Consider the following 18,655-nt stretch of genomic DNA (forward strand, 5'->3'; position numbering starts at 1 on the left):
CAGGCATATATAGGTGTGTATGTTTTAACAAATAAATTCTCTACAATACAATCTAAACACAGTATTTGTTTAGAGACCAATTAGTCTATAGACTAATTATTAAATGCTTTCTTCAATGTGCATTGTGCTAAGGGATAGGGATTGTATTGTGCATAAGACTGACAGACTGGTCCTAGACCTCCTGAAGTTTACAAACACACTCCCCCACCCCCCTCAAAAGACAAACACCTAAAAATATAAATGAACATGTTATATAAGAAGTGAAGGGGCTGGGGTTGTGGCTCAGTGATGCTCACCTAACAGGTATGAGAAACTGGGTTTGATCCTCAGCACCACATAAAAATAAATAAATAGATAGATAGATAGATAGATAGATACAGATAGATAAAGGTATTGTGTGATCTACAACTAAAAAGTATTTAAAAAAATAAGTGAAAATAACACTACAAGAAGAGATGGTCAAACTCAATAGTAATCAGTGAAATGCAATCTCAAACAGTGAAATACCAATTTTTTGTTCATTAGGTAAATATTATAAAAATGAATAATAGTGTAGTCAAGGATATACAAGAAAGAGAGCCATCATATTTTGAAAGGCAAAATGTCAAATGTTAAATAAACATTCCTTTAGCATATATTTACTATGTGATAATACACAGCAGTTAAAAAGATGAGAGGGATCTACATGTCCATTTAAGAAAACTGTACTAGGATATAGTATTATAAAAAGGAATTTAACTGCAGAACAATGTGCGTGATGTAATTCCATTTATGAAAAAAGGATGAACCTAGATTATATATCGGTTATATTTTCATGGAAACTCATTGAAAAAATGTGAAAGAAAAGTAAACTGTTAATGATTATAATTTCTTTGAGGTTGGCAAGAGTTTGAAGTGTAAAAAAGTTTTAAATTTTTCAACCTATATGCTTTACATTTTTTAAATTTCTGCTTATTTAATTGACTATTATATAGGTAGTGTTTAAAGTTAAGAATAAACCAACAATTATCTGGAAATTTCTTAAACTTTTGAATTTCATGGACTCAGCAATATTAAAAAGGATGATTCATTTCAGTATCTTTAAGAATCCAAAAATCAGGGTCTGGGGTTGTGGCTCAGTGGTAGAGTGCTCATCTAGCACGTGCGAGGCTCTGGGTTCGATCCTCAGCATCACATAAAAATAACTAAAATAAGGGCATTGTGTCCAACTAGAATTAGAAAAAATATTTTTTAAAAAATACAAAAATCAGATTAAAATCTTATGATTCTAGTTGTTCATAAATGTCTAGAATATTCATAGAAATTTTAATAGTGGTTACTTCTATTTTATATAACTTTTACTTTGTTGCTTATACCTTATAATCATTAATCTTTTTATTTCATTGTGAATGAAAGACAAGTCACTTCTATCTCTCTATTTAAAATATTTGTTCCCTAGAGAGGTGATAAAAGCAGTTTTAAAATTTCTAGTCATTAGACATTCATGATACAGTAGATTTTCTTGCCACCCAGCAAAACTACAGGAATAAGTGAGATAAATTGTCTTTTTCAAGGGAATAGGAATCTAGTTTTTAAAGAATTATTTTTTTTTACATTTCTTAGAAAAGAGATAGAATTTAATAATTTTGAAAGTAGAAAGTTATGTTTCTATTATTTAAAACAATTAAATGGACAAAAGAAAATAACATCCTTTGTGCTTTAAAATAACTGACATGTGGCTCTTCTTTCTGACTATAATTAGCAGAATTAATTATCTCTAAAGCCAGTCCTATAATAAAATCAGACTATCTGCATGTCAAAGAGTGCTTTGCCATTACCTCCTCTTAGATGATCATGGGGAATGAGGAATATTCTAGATCATTTATGAGAAACCATTGAGGTATAAATTAATAAGACATCATCTGTACAGTACCCTGCTGGATATTATCATCTAATGCAGATAGGGATTGGCAATTTTTTTCCTAGGTCTAGAAAGTAAATATTTTCATTAGGAGTCACATCATCTCTTGTAGAGTAGAAACAATCATAGGTAATAAGTTTATAAATGTGTTTTAGAACTTCATAAAAATAATTTAGCTGGATGGATTTTGGCAGCAGGCTATAGCTTACTATCCTTGAATTATAAGCCAAAAAGAAGTTTTTCAATTCCTATTTGAATGTATAATCACAATGCACTAGTGAAAGATGAAAAAGGAAGCTTTTCTACTAACCTGGAATATTAAGGTTCAGGCTCTGCATAAAAATCAGTAACCAGAGGAGAGACTTGTGGCACAATAGTGTAAGGAGCTCACAGACGCTCCCCTCCCCCAAACAAATGGGTGAAAATTATTTTTAAAAAAACAATCATCAACAGTTTCTGGAGATGTCCTTAAGCACATACCGTAAATGAAGAAATATTTATTCAAGAAAATCTATAAACATTTGGAAAGTTTTGGTACTTGAACCAAGAACTTTTCTCTCTATTTGCCCCAACTCCCTGAGAGGGAAACACCACTCAGGACTACAGCAGAAAAGAACACAGGGCTCCCTTTCCCCACAACTTCAGTCAGAGGCTGTCTTCATTGAACATTTCTCATTCTGTCCCAGATACAGGCTAAGTCTAAATTCCAGGCAAACACACAGAGATGCAGGGCTGCCTTCATCTGTCCAGGCTCCACTCGTGTATAGTGCTGTTACGAACACTGGGGACACTGTCACTCTTACCCTGGCTGAGAAGGTGGTGGTTCTTTAACTGAACCCAAAGGTTTTGCGAAGCCAAAAGGCACAAGAGGAGATAGAAGAGTGGGAAAAGATTTATTACCTACAACAGATAAGAATACTAGGGTTATTTTCAAAGCAATACTCTCTCTGAGAAACAGAAGCATAGGGGTTTTATTCACAGAGTCTATACATATTTATATAGGAAATCAATTTAGGAGCAGGCACATTCCCAAGCAGGCTGTCTGAGGTTTATGTTTCTGTCCATGCTCAGTTTAATAGTATAATGAGCCAAGTTGACTCTCTGAGGCAGGAGGATCACAATTTCAAGGTCAGCCTGGGCAATATTATGAGACGCTGTTTCAAAAAAAAAACAAAAATCAGTGGATGCTGTGGCAAAAGGCAATAGGGAGAGAAATGATAGATTCATTGGTGATAAAAGATAAAGACAATTGATAGGTTAGAGGAATGAAGTTGGCCAATTATGGACTTAGACCTGTGAAACTGTGAGCTCCCTGCGAAAAAACTTTTCTTCCTCTAATTGTTCTTGTCAGGTCTTAGGTCACAGCAGTGAAAAGGCTGACTAAAACAGGTTTATTAGGCTTATAAACTAAACTATAGATCTTCTAGTTTGCTGGTGAGAACCAGAAAAGAGACAGCTGGGAGTAGACCACAAGGGGTCAAAATAAATTCAACCAGGAATTTTTTAGTACAAAATTATTCCTTCAAAGGAGGCACAATTTTAATGTTTCATCTGTGAAGCTATTTATACTTCAGGTCATTATTGGAAACGTTAAATCAACCAACCTGTAATTAGTGGAATTTAATAGTGAGGTGAAACCACTGTCATCCTAGAGTGACGGTGATAGGTGACAGCATAGCCAAGCCTGGGCCCCTAAGGAGCAATATTAGAGGCTTCCCATTGGGACTGATAGAGAACAGACGAAGTATAAATTATATTAAAATAATGCACCAAGCACTAAGCCTATAGCAATAACAAATGGGGAAAGGGGCTGGGTTGTGTCTTAGTGGTAGAGCACTTGCCTAGCTAGCACATGTGAGGCACTAGGTTATATTCTCAGCGCCACATAAAAATAAATAAATAAAATAAAGGTACTGTGTCCATATACAACTAAAACAAATGAATTAAACAAATGGGGAAGAGTGTAGGAAACCCAAGCTGCTACAATTATCTAAAATGTTCAGTTTTCAACAAATAATTATGAAACACCCTAACACACAGGAAAGTAGATCCCCTACATTGGGGCAGAGGGGTGTGGTAGGTGGGGCAGGAAGCAGGCAACAGAAACTGAATGTGGGACTGACCAGAAGTGAGATTTCATTACTAGTCATTACAAATGGTTTAAAGAATTAAAGGAAACAATGAATAAAGAAGTAAATTGTACTGATGTCACACCAAACAGGTTATCAGTAAGGAGTCAGAAACAATAAAGGAGAGTGAAATGAAAATACTGTAATTTAACAGTATAGCTTGAATAAAAATTTATAGGAGCTTATCAGTACATTTGAACTGGTAGAAGATAAAATTTGCACATTTGAACAAAGATTAATAAACATTCTGCAACTCACAAAACAGAAAGAAAAAAGAATGAAGAACACTGAGTAGAGCCTCAGAAAAATATGGGAACTAATAAGCACAACAACATATGCATGAGGGGAGTACCACGAAAAGAGGAGAGAGAAAATATAATAAGTCAAAGAAATAATGGCTGGAATATAGCAAATGTATTGAAAAATAATTTGAACAATCAGGAAGCTCAATGAATTCTAAGTAGGAATAATGCAAACATCCACAAATAGACAAAGCAAAATAAAAATAATTAAACTCAAGACAGAGACAATATTAAAGATATCAAAAGAAGAATGACGTATCTCTGTAAGATGAGCTGACTTGTCAGTAAAGACAGTAGAAGCCAGAAGATAGTGGAATAACATATTCAAAGTACTTACTCAAAGGAAAAAAAAGTCAACCATAAATCCTATATCCATCAAAGCTACATTTCAACAATGAAACTAAAATAAAGACCTTCCCCCAATAAAAAAAAAATTCTGTTACCAGGCTTGCCTTACAAAAAATAATAAAGGCAGTTTTTCATGTTGAAACCAAGTGACACAGACAGTAACCAGGAGAAAATAATTTCAAATCACACATCTCATAAGGCACTTGCTTTTAGAATACAAAGAATCATTACAACTCAATAATAAAAATATTAGTAGACTAATTTTAAAATTCACAAAGGATCTGAACAGTTATTTTTCTAAAGAAAATACATAAAAGGATAATAAACACATAAAAGGTACTCTGCAAAATTTTTCATCAGGAACATTCTCATAAAAAAAATACCAGAAGATACCACTTTGTATACACTAGAGTGACTAATGAGAAAAGCCATTAGAATTCAAATATGAGATAATGATAATAGGAGTTGATTAAAATGTGAGAAATTAGAACTTTCATACACCACTTGTGAGAATGTGAAAAGATACAGCCACTTTGGAAACATCCTCAAACGATTAAACATAGAGTTACTGTATAGCACAATAATTTAACTGGTGTATACCCAAGAAAATGAAAACATCTGTCCACACAAAAAGTTACATTAATGTTTATATCAGCATTTTGCACAATAGTCAAAGGTGAGAACAACCCAGATACATACCAATGGATGAATTAATAAAGAAAATATGGCATATCCAAAGAGTAGAATCTTATTCAACCATAAAAAGAAATGGAATATTGATACATGCCACATTGAAATCAAAGTGAAAAAAAAATAAAAGATGATAATTTCTTATATGATTCCATTTATATGTCGTGTAGCACAAATAAAGAACGTTCCATTTTCACAAAAATTAGCATTGGGCAGCACTGGTCTGTTTAATAGTAATGAAATGGCTAGTTATCCTTTAGAGATTAATAGTTTCTCGATACGTTTTATAACACCTGGCAGCAGACTCTTAGAATTTGGATTCTTAGGCAAGGGTATAGGACATAGGTCACCTCTTACTGATTAGAGATGTTTTCATAGTTCAAAGGTAGGTTGAGGAGTTGGGTTTATTAATTTTCCATTGTTGTAATGACCAATTACCATACTTCTAGTAGCTTAAAACAACACAAAGTTACTATTTCAAAGTTCTGTAGTTCAGAAATCCACCACCATAGGGTTCACTGAGCTAAAGTGAAAATATTGAGCTTTGTCTCTGAGAAAATGTCAAATGACAGAAGTTACCAATTCTGCCGAGGTTCCCCAGGCTCCTGGGTGGTCTGACATGGCAGGCTTCAGCTTCTGTGGAGGCTGCAGCTGCATTTGGGTTATGTCTCAGAGCTCAGAGAGGCAAGACTAAGGACAAGGAATGGCTTCCTATCACCAAACTGTCCTCCTGACCAAGGACATAAAGAATGAATTTCCTGGGGAGAGCTATCTCTTTTCCCTGTACATCAAAAGTCAGAAATCATCATTGTTTCCTGCAGATGCTCCTCAAAGATGAGGATTTAAAAATTATGCCATATAAAAGCAGATCTGTGCTGGCCAGCAGACAAGGATCAATGTATTTGTCATCATTTGGGACTATAAATTAACACATTGTCTGGGTGTTTAAATTTCCAATGAGGTAGCCACTGTCATCAGTGGGACAATTATCCTGACCAAATGCTCCATAGTCCCATTCAGCAAGGCTATCAGAACAGGCTATGTGAGCCCATACCATCCTTTACAAGATAACTGGCAGCTGTGGCTCTGTGCTGGGGCAAATCATCCCCACCATCCCAGAAGCTGCTGATTATGGCTGGTATTGCCTTAGCCAGGGACTAGACTGCCACCCAGGGAAATTTCACCAAAGCCACCTACAGCTATCTCACCTACAGCTATCTCACTCCAAACCTCTGGAAAGAGACTGGCTCCCCATCAGAAAACTACAGGTTATCTGAAAAAAAATCCATATCAGTGCCCATATAGAGAAGCTAGGCTTCAGCTGTGGCCACAATGGTGTTTTTATACCATATAAGAAAGATAAAATGACTCAATTAAGCCTTTGTTAAAAAATATTGGTAGGGTGTATTCCTTCTGGAGTGTAGTAGGCTAATGGCCTTTGGTTATCTAGGTCCTAATCACTGAGACCTTTGAATGTTATTGTAGGTAGCAAAAGCAACTTTTTAGATGTGGTTAAGTTAAGGATCTTGAGATGAGAAGATATTACCCTGGATAATCAGAGATAGAAGTCAGTAGACAAGTCTGGTTGTTCAAACTGATAAACAGAATGGAAGAACCAGAGGGGAACTCAGGAACAAGGGATAGGAGAGACAACAGAATTTTTTAAATACATGCATTCATTCAGTATAAATATTTAATAATTTAATTACTAAATATTTAATAATTTAATAAACATTTAAGTGTCTACCACATGCAAAATCAGTGGTAATACACAATGGATACTACCATTCATAAGGTATTTGCTCTTCCCTTATTATTCATAAGATATTCACTCTCCCTTACAAATGAGAAGAAGACTGTCAGGTAACATGAAGGATCCAGCTCAAGTTATAGTGGCACCAAAATCTGCGTGCCATAGATCTTACCACCGGAGTGGCAGGCAGAGGAACACTGAATGAAAATTGGCTGGGTTTTGTAGGATGAAGGGATAGGGAATTGGGAGTGCTGGTTTAAGTGATCAATCATGTGACCAAAAAGAAGGAAAAAGGCCAGAAGGAAACTAAAGAGATTGAGAGATTGGGAGAAAATGTCATCAAAGGGTTTTTCTAGATCAAATATTATGAAAGAACTACAAAGGACTTATTATGGTTCAGTTCAGAGATGCAAGAGAGATGGGCTTTTGGAGTATTAGACATTTGAACAGTTTGTTGATCTACCTAATATAATGTTAGGATTATAGGAGGATTTAGAGTGAAGATAAATGCTGTGAACAGACATTCAGTGTCTTAACTGAATATTAGGGATGCAGAGACAAGAAATATAGTCAGGGAGCCTCACTCGAGATGAAGCATGGATTAATAGTCAAGTGTCCCTGAAACAAACAGATGGTAATTTTGAGAAGATGAAGGTACTGATGAATATTAGAGCAAGAGTTCTAGGGCATACAGCTAAAAAAGGAGGAAGGAAGTGGCAGTTAGGAGGAATCTTGAGAAAGAAAGTTTAGAATAGTAGAGACAAGGGCATGAAAGCACACTGTAGGTTGTAGGGCTTCCATTCCCTAAAGGACTAAGAAAAAGTGACAGGCTTCAAATGCTTTAACTTGGTATAAGTAGTTTTAAGCCAGAAAATGTAAAGTGCATTTGTCAGGCTTAATCATATTATAAAAGGTAATGATAAAATTACCTTTTATAGTTTATAAAGGTAAAGAAGGGAACTTTCTGGATCATGTATAAGAAATGTAAGTGTATTTAATTCTGGCAGCTCTCAGATGTGGTACTTTATGATCTGCTTTTATCAAAAAAGTTTAAGAGGAAAACTGAAACTGCCAAGCCATGTTCTGGCCAAAGTACATTAAAATCAAGTTTTAATCTCCAAAGGTAATAGAAATAACATTACACAATGGAGTAGTGAGACCTTTCATTTTAATGGATTAGGAATTTGGGAATTAAATAAATTTGAACAAGCATTTCTCTATAGAAGAAATAAAAATGAACAATTAACATAAGAAAGGACTTTTCTTGTTAACAGGCACAACATGGTGCTCTTGGGCTTTAACTTTGTGCTAAATTGATGACTAATCCTTGCTGATTTTACCTTTACCATATCATTTACCTCATTGTGTCTGACCTCCTTTTCCACCCATACTAATGCCCTTGTGTAAGCCATAACCCTCTCTCTGAATTATAGTAACATTGTCCCAACTGGTCTCCCTCTCTGTATTCTTAAGTCTCCTAGTGTGTCCTCCTTACTGCCAGTAAGTATATCTTTTGGAAATCTGACCCTGTAATTATCCTACTGAAAACCAAACCAGTCTCTCCACTGTCTACAGTGGTCCCAACTCCTTATCTTCTGCCAACTTTTCCAGTTTTATTTTCAGTGATATCAGTAATCAAATATATTTGATTAGATAGGCAATTATAACCTTATATTTTTAAAAAGGAACTCTGCATTTTCTATAAATTACTAGATAACCACCAAGTTTGAAAAATTCCAAATCTAATTCCAGCATAATGAATCTTAAATGATGTAGCCTTTAGACTTGGCTATTCCATGTTTGACCACTGGGTTATTTCAGGAATTACATTTGGGCTTCTGTCACATAGCATAATGTGTTTAATGTTTATTTATATTCTAGCATATCAGTATTCAATTACCTTTTTTTAGCTAAGTAATATTCCATTATATGATTATACCACATTTTATTTATCAGTTCATAGGCATTTAAGTTGTTTCCAACTTTTGCCTATTATGAATAATATTACTATGAACATTTGTATAAAAATTTTTGTGTGGACATGTTTTTTAATATCCCTTGGGCATATATCTAGAAATGGAACTGCCAATGTCTTAGTCTATTTGGACTGCTATAACAAAATACCACAAACTGGGTGACTAATGAACACCAAAAATTTATTTCTCACAGTTTTGAAGGCTAGGGATATTAAGATGAAGGCACTGGCAGATTCCATGTCTGGCAAGACCTTTCTTCATAAATAGCCTTCTTCTTGCTGTGTCCTTGCATCATAGAAGGGCCAGGGATCCTCTGAGGCCTTTTTTTTTAAGGGCACTAATTTTATTAATGAGAATTAGGGTCATGACCTAATCACCTCCAAATGCTGCTCTTTCTAATACTATCATTGGGGTTAGGATTTTACCACGTGAATCTGGGACATTCAGTCCTTCACACTGGGTCTTATGGTTATTCTATTATATATTTAACTTTTTAAGGAAATGCCAAATATCTTCCCAGAGTGGGTACATAGTTTACTCTACTAGCAATGTATCAGAGCCTCAATCTCTCTACATCCTTGTCAACATGTTTTATTATCCAACTTTTGGGAATATAACCATCCTAGTGGGAATGGAGTGATTTCACATTGTGGTTGTGACTTCTATTTTCTAATACCTAACGATATTGAGTTCGTTTTTCTGTGTTAATTTGTCATTTTTATTTCTTTTATAGAGAAATGCTTATTCAAATCATATATGCATGTATGTATATATATTAATATATATTCATATAATTATATAATATGTAAAAATATGTATGTATGTACATAAAGAGCTAGTGATCAAATCCAGGACCTTGTACATGCTAGGCATGCATCTTCTCATTGGATATATATTACATATAAATATACATATTTATATGTATATGTATGTAATATACATATATATATATGTTATATATATATATATATATATATATATATATATATATATATATATGGGATTTTAGTGCTGGTTGTCAAACCTGGGACCTTGTACATGGTAGGCATATACTCTATCACTGGCTACATCGCCATCGTCATGTCATCATATATATTCTGGATACTTGTCTTTTATCAGATATGTTTTTCAAATAACAACTTCTGTTTTGTGAGTTGACTTTTTGCTTTCTTGAGAGTGTCCTCTGAAACACAGCTCTTAATTTTGATTAAGTTCAACGTATCTATTTGTTTTAAGTTCAAAGTATCTCATCTTTTTTTTCAGTGTCATAGCTGAGAAACCAATTTGTCTATTATTTTTCCAGATAGTCTTTAGACTTTGCTGCTGCCTTGATTTCAGATTTCTTGGCTACCAGAGCAAGAAAAATCAACTTCTGTTGTTTTAAAGCAATACAGTTTGTGGTCATTTTTTATGGCAGCCATAGGTAACAGATCCCGTTGGCCCCATCACAGTCCCTTCCTCCCCAAGATGACGGTTGTAGATTGATTTAGGCTCCCCAAGTACCCTTCTATGCCTCTCTCCTGGCTTTTGGTAGCTGTCATCAATCCTTGGTATCTCTTAGTGCATCACTGTAATTACTGCCTATATCTTATACCTGTTGTCAGCTCTTGGCTCTCATAACATTTAAGTTCAGCTGGATAATCCAGGATGAGCTTATCTCAAAACAATTAAGTTAGTTACATCTGCATAAATTCTTTTTCCATATAAGGTTACATACGTAGGCTCTGGGGGGTAGTATGTAGTTATAGCCACTACAGTTACTCTCACAGTAATTTCTCCATGAATCATCAAGGAGAGGGAGAACAATTCTACTTTAACTTAATGCTCACTGCAAGAATTTTTTAAAGAAAATTTCCAAAATAAAAATCATGCATAAATGCACCCTGAATTTAAGTTTATTTTTCATAATTTATATCATTTCAAAATTTGAATTGGCAAATATATATCAAAATAATAATATATAGCATATTACTAGTATGTATATATTAGTATGCTGTATATTATTATCCTTATTTTTACTTAACAACAAACTGTGATTATTTCAATCTGTTGGTAAATATGGATACAAAATATAATTTCTAATGTTTTCATTATATTATGTTGCATGAATATACCAAAACTTGTTGAACCAATCTTCTCTGGCACATATTTGTGTTATTTCCAAATGTTCACAATTATGAATAAATTATTAATAGTTTTGTTTTATTCAGCTTTTACACACTTGCCCAATTATTGTCTTAGAAGAAACTGCTGGTTCAGAAACTTTTAAAAAATTTTTTATTTGTTCTTTTTAGTTATACATGACAATAGAATGCATTTTGACATATCATACATACATGGAGTATACTTCCTATTCTTGTAAGGTTTTAGTATATAATGCCAGGTGCCCTTCAGTAGGTTTGAAGAAACTCCTTACAACAGTGTATGAGAATAGGTGCTCATCTTCTCTTATTGATTTTTGGGTACCGTCCATTTTTTCATTTAATTTACAAGTTTTCTAGTTAAGATTTTTGCAAATATATTGTTTACATCATATATAGCTGGAGTGTAATTTCTCATTCTTCTGGTTGTACATGATGTAGAATGCCACCAGTCCTATAGTTATATGTGCACACAAGAATCTACAGACCCACAATCAATAATGTCTGATTCATTCTACTATCCTTTCTACCCCTATACCCGCTCCTTTCCCTTCACTCCCCTCTACCTAATCTAAAGCAACTCTATTCTTCCCTAGCTCCCTCTCCTTATCATGAATTAGCATCCACAAATAAAAAAAAAAACAAAACAAAACATTTTTCCTTTGTTTTTGGGGGGGATTGGTTTATTTCACTAAGCATGATATTCTCCAGCTCCAAGTGCATTCTACTGTCATGTATAACTAATTAGAACAAGTAAAATAAATTTAAAAATATTTTTGCAAATATTTTAAGAATACATATCTTTTGTTTCTCCTTTTGTATTGGTTTTGCCACAAAGGTTGGTGTTCACTACAGAGAAGTCTAATAAAAGTTTTAGTTGCATTTATGGCTAGAGAAAAAAAAATGACTTTATGAGGAGTCTGGGAACATTTTGATGTTCAGCAAATTTTAAGGAGTGCTGATGTCAGGACTGGATGCTCCTAAGGTAGTATCAGTTTAACCAGAAAGGACTGGCTCAGCGGTGGCAGAGCCGGTAGAAATGCTACAGGGTCTGTAGAGACTGAGAAAAGATGGTAAGGTAGAAGGAAGGGAAGTGAGTGTGATTTCAATATATTTTCAAATTTTAAAGTTTACATGAACTCTGCACTAAATAAAATGCATTGACAGTCTCCTTGATTCAAATAGAAATCCAAGATGACTTCAAAGTCATGGGCAGGATATTTCAAACCAAATTCTTATGTCTAGAAAATGATAACCTGATTATGTAGACCCCAATATCTATCTCTATGTATTTGGTGCTTGGGATGGAACCTAGGGCCTCACACATGTTAGGAAAATGCTCTCCCATTGATCTATACCCCAAGTACACCATAATATATCTTGTATAAAATTCAGAACCTAAAAAAACGTAGTGAAACTGAGAGCAAAACACTTATGCAGAGAGAATCTACAGACCCACAATCAAAATATTTTATCTGTACCCTTGCCTATTGCTACTTTGCCAGATAATTATTTATTTTAAAGAGAGAGAGAGAGAATCTTTTAATATTCATTTTTTAGTTTTCGGTGGACACAACACCTTTATTTTATTTTTATGTGGTGCTGAGGATTGAACCCAGCGCCCAGAGCATGCCAGACGAGCACGCTACCGCTTGAGCCACATCCCCAGCCCATTACTTTTAAGTAGTTTAGGAGTGAGACATTATAAATTTTTGAGGTGACTGAAAATTATTAATCCAAGGTTAATTATTTTTTGAAAGTTATTTTCTGAAAAGTTGAGTGTGGACTACATAAGGTTCTATTTAGTTCAATATCCTATAGAAGAAGCAGAAGACATCAAGTGAAACCCTGCTCTTTCTTTGACCATTATTAGCTCCTCACCTTCATTTTAAATTTCCCTATTACATTTTATTGTCCTCATTTTCTACAGGTAGGGTCACTCTGCACCTTACCCTTAGCACCTGCCCTTCACTCTCATCTCCTCTACCCCTCATCAAGAAATCCTTCTCTCAACTCTAAATCCTGTTTACACTGAGCTGTTTTTTTTCCTTACATTTTCAGTTTACAAATTACTGAACAGCTATGTTCTCCCACAAACCATGCCACCTCTCCTTGCCATCCAGCTTGTTGGCATATGTTTTGGCCTGGCACTAGACTGAACCTTTGCCTTTTTAGACATTCTACTGAAACTGCTGAGAGGACAATGATAAAAGATGTTAATAGTTCAGAATAATCCAGTGGTGTGTCCTTAATTCTCCTTTCTCAGTTGAATGCTTTTCTGATTCTGTACTGACATCACTGTCTGCTTCTTCAGGTTGTACAATTAAGTCCCCAAAGTGTCCAAATGCCTCAATTCCAGGAACTGTGAGACATGTCTCAAGGATTCCTTTCTATTTTTATTTTGAAATGTTTAACTAGCTGTATTCCAGATTCCCATTAAACTAAATCATTTGGCTTTTTTCTTAAATATAGACTTTACTTCCCTCTCTATGTTGTTTTGATCATAAAGTCCTGCCAACTAGTCAGTTCCCCTTAACCCTCCACTCTTTTCTCTATGTCAAAAGTCACTTCAAATGATGTATCACACTGGGAATATGGTGACATTTTTTTACATTAAACTTTTCATTTTTAGGTAACTGTGAATTCTCATGTGACGGTAAGAAATTGTACTAAAAGATCTCATTGTATCTTTCCCCCCATTTCCCCAAAGGAACATTTTGCAAAACTACAATATGATAATCATGAGAAGGAAATTGCCATTGATTTACTCTATGAAATTTTTTCAGATTTACTGGATTTACATTAACTCAATTTTTGTGTGTGTGTGTGTGTTAGCTTTTTTGTTGATGTGAGCAAAAAACTGGACAAGAACAATGCAGGGGAGGAAAAGTCTATTTTGGCTCCCAGTTTCAGAGGCTCGGCTGATGGTCAACCAACTCCCTAGCTCTGGTCTCAAGATAAGGCAGAGCAGCATGGCAGAGGGATGTAGGCAAAGGGGCATGGCAGAGGGAAGCAAGTTAGGATGCAATGGCCTGGAAGGGCAGAGAGAGAGAGAGAGAGAGAGAGAGAGAGAGAGAGAGAGAGAGAGAGAGACCGCGCGCTGTCTCTGCTCTGCTCACTAAGGACAAAATGTAAATCCTAAACTCATAGCCCTAGTGACCTACTTCTTCCAGCCACTTTCAACCTGCCTATAATTTTCTACCCAGTTAATCCATAAGGGAATTAATCGGCTAATTAGGTTTACACCTCTGAGAAATTAATCATTTAAACTCTGAACATTCTTGCATTGTCTCACACATGAGATTGACACCTCATATATAGACTGTAACAGTGTGTGTATATTTAGTTCTATGAAATATGATCATGTAGTCTTGCATCTATCATCAAAATCAACAGATAGGACAGTTATACCACAAGCTGCTCTTTTATTACCACAACCACCTGCCTCCCTTCATTCATACTCCCCCATTCTTAAGCCTGGTAAAAACCAATCTGTTCTCTTTTTCTATAATTCTGTCATTTTTAAGAACAACAAATATAATCATACAGTTCATAATTTTTCTGGCTTGTTATTTTTTCTCACCATAATTCCCTTAAGATTCATCCATGCTTTTGCATATATCAAGTCATTTCTTTTTATTATTGAATCCATGGATATAAGTGGTGAAGTTCTTAAATGCCTTTGTGGGAAGGAACTGAGAATGGATCTAAGGAAAAATAGCTGCCTCTGCTGAGGGTGGAGATCATTCATTTACAATGATCCATTTCCTCTGTTGTATATGTTTTATACAGCAGAACTTGCCAATCAAGGCATATGATCAATAAATATATGATTTAATGAATTAAGTTGGGGTTGGCCAGCAGTTAATAACCATTTATTCACTACTATGTACTGTTTATTTACTATATGTAGAATAGTCTGACAACCTACAAAGATCATTTAATTTAACCCTTAGAACAACTCAAGGATAGTTATCACAATCCTCATTTTACAAATGAAGAAATGGAGGGTTATAAAATTTAATGAACTTTCCCATCATCATATGGTAAGTGTAAAAGAACAGAGGTAGTATTTGGACCCAGATCTCTTATGTTTTGATGACCCTATTGGTAATAGGGTGGATGTCCCCAAAGAGCTAATATGAATTAAATTTTCTATTAATTACTATATAATTAAATAAATGAATTCACCATGGTCCCCAAATACAGGCTCAATTGACATTTGGGGCTCACATTCGGGTCTTGGGGTCCATTTCCATGATTGTGAGGGAGCTCTGCACTCAACAGGTAACCTCCATGTGTGCTTTTAGGCCTCACATTGCTTCACTTTCCCTTCCATTGTAGGAGCTTTTAACTTTCATTTATTCCTGCAAATTCCATGCTCTTTCAAAATTCAGAGTCTTTGCTTGTGTTATCTATTGCACCTGACATGTTTTCCCACACTATTCCAGTTATAGATTTTATTGCCTCTCAGTTCCAATTTTATCTTTTTGCCCTGTTTTGTGCAAATATATCTGGGCCTCTTAATCATTTTTCCTTTGTCAGCTGACATGATGTTAAGTTTTGAGAGTAGAAGGATTTAGAAATGCCTTGCAGGAGGAAAAAAGGTATTTCCTGGGGTGTGTGTGTGTGTGTGTGTGTGTGTTTTGGCAGGCTCCTGAAGCATGGATGGCTTGCTGACATCTGGCTCCTACCACAGATGCAGCTTCTTTGGGCACTGGAGTCCTGTAATGCATGGTAGCCAGCATCTTCTCCTGGCATTCCCCTCAGGAAGTTTGCCCACTGTGAAATGCTTTCCCATAAATGTCTTTCCCTGGAAACCTACAGGACAGATTTCTAGCAAATTCTAGAGGATGGAGTTCCAGGAAGTTTCACTTGCAAGGACTATTGTAACTTCTCTGCTGACCAGTGACCCATGGCCATAAGTTCTCTTACAAGGTCTGAATCTCTGTTCCAATGGTAACAGCTGCTCCCAATACTTGCCATTCATTTATTATTTAAATTTTTTTTGGCTTCTCAGTAGCCAATCCATTATCATTCTAGTTCCCTGTTATACTTAATAATTCCTTATATAGAACTTTCCATATTCAAATTACCTTGTGGTTTCTCTTCTGATTGCATGAAGATTTATATGCTCTCCACTCAACTGGCTAATTTTATTCATTATTTAGGTGTTAGTATAATTTCCTGATGCCTTCTCTGATTAGAGGGATTCTCAAACCAAATCATATCCCTTTAACTTTTCCTTCTCAACACCTTCTACAATTCTAAAATTATGCATTTATTTGTTCTTATTATTTTTATACTGTCTTACTAGATAATAAGCTATAAGAGGGCAGGGATCATGTTAATTTTGTTTATTGCTATAGTTCCAGTGCCTATCACTGTGCCTGACCCAATAATAGCTCATTAAATGAGAAAGGGAGCAATTGTGTAATAAAGTTATATTATATGAAAGTCACTGGTGGAAATAAAATCTGTGTGTGTATATGCATGTATCTATGTATCTCTGTTCATTGGGAGTTTTAAAAAGGAAATTCAATGCCTACAGAAATATAAAATGATTGAAAGAAGGTTCTAAAATAATGGTAGAAGTTAATTCAAGAATAACCAAGAATTTTATATTTATGTAAACATAAATGGATCTTATCTACTATATATCAGTGGTGGGGTAAATGGGTCAGTGAGATCAATTATTCCTTTTATGAGAAATTTTTGGTACATTATTATTCAGCTATTAATTTCTCTGAAATTAAAAATAAACTAGTATTGTATTTGTCATTTGTTCTATTTATATGGGTTTCCTAAAGTTAAAAAAAAAAAACAAAACTGAGTTGGAGTAAAAGTATTTCTTTTCTAGTACAGGTGTTCTCTGGCTTTGAGCACTTTGTCTAGTGTACATTGGTGAGACTTGACTATTTCCTGTGTGTCTTTATGGTAAGACTTTATGGTAAGAGGGCTTTGTATGGGTGTTTGCTTTGGTATGGTCTTGGACTAACCACAGAATCATGCTAAGGTTTGGAGGGGCTAATAGTCTCATTCTTTTCATTTTGTTGTCTGGAATTAAGTCTGAACCACACCCCATAATACTCCATAATATTCTCAGATCTCATCCAACTTTTTCTTTGAAAATAGGCACACACCAGTGTATCAATTGAGTAATAATTCCCAGTGTTAAGTATGTTTCCAGCTAAAAGTTTACAGTTATTTAATATTTCATAGGAATTATAAGTTTTGCTCAGAATATACTTTTAAGGTTTGGCACTTCAAAGTTTCAGATGCCTACTACATTTCTTTGGCCCGCTATGATTATACAACGTAAACTTCCTGGCCTTCAGAAATTTTGATTATAACAACTGGAGGTTTGCTTTGTTTTTCAAATTAATATTTTTTGAGTATTATGTGCTAGGCACTGTAGGAGGCTCTGGGGACACAGAACTAACACACAATATTAAGGTGATTTGACAGAGAAAGAAATCAGGTCTGTTAGAAAGTCGTTGTGGTCAATTACTTATAAAATCATAACACAATATTTCCGTACTTTTAAGTATTTTTTTATTGTTTAAAAAAAAAAAAAAAAAAAAAAACTACCTCCCGTAGGAAAGAAGATGGATATACTGTGCCAAACTGAAAAGCAGAATTCAAGAAAGCAGTCGGGGAACACAAAGCAGAAGAGCTATTTAAAAGCCTGAAACTCACAACTGAGAGCCTGAACCTCACAATTTAGCGCCTCTACGAAGGGTCTCGAGAAGAACTGCATATAACAGAGTTTTGTAGCTGCAACTTTTACTACAGTTGGAAGCGAGACGGGTGGAATAAACGTGCGCAGGTTAGGGGAAGACGGAGGCAAAACAAAGTCAACCGCTGAAATTCGGCCTTAGAAAGGATAATTCCACCAAGTAGACTGGGAACTTCCGCGACCGTTGGGCCCTTCCCCCTCCCCCAGACCACGCGGGAGACTTGGATGTGCTGCGCGGGGGCCGGCAGGCTTTCGGTTTCTGACAGAGAGATTATAATTTTATTTTAGGTAACCTCCCTCGCTACCAAGCCAAACCCGTTGATCCTTTTTCCAGACATTCCGACCTCCTTCTTCCGGCTGGTGGGTCTGCCGCGGTGGCGCTCATTTCCCCGGCGCCGGCGGAGAGAGCTGGTTTCCCATTGGCTCACCTTGGGGCATGGGTGGCTCCCTATTGGTTTAGAGAAGGGGGCAGGAGGGAGGTGTGCCCCGGCATCACACCCGCCCCTGGAGCCAGGGTTGCACAGAATTATGGGAGGGAGGAGGCAGTCCGGAGGAATGAAACACCCCGGAACGACCTTTGTGGGCCCTGGTCGGTTCTCTCCCGGAGCTGAAGTCTCCTCCCAGCAACCAGTCGAGCTCCGCCCCCTCGCCCAGCAGTAGGTGGGGGATCAGGTGAT

The sequence above is a fragment of the Marmota flaviventris genome, chromosome 5 (assembly GCF_047511675.1).
Source record: "Marmota flaviventris isolate mMarFla1 chromosome 5, mMarFla1.hap1, whole genome shotgun sequence".
NCBI classification, from domain to species: Eukaryota; Metazoa; Chordata; class Mammalia; order Rodentia; family Sciuridae; genus Marmota; species Marmota flaviventris.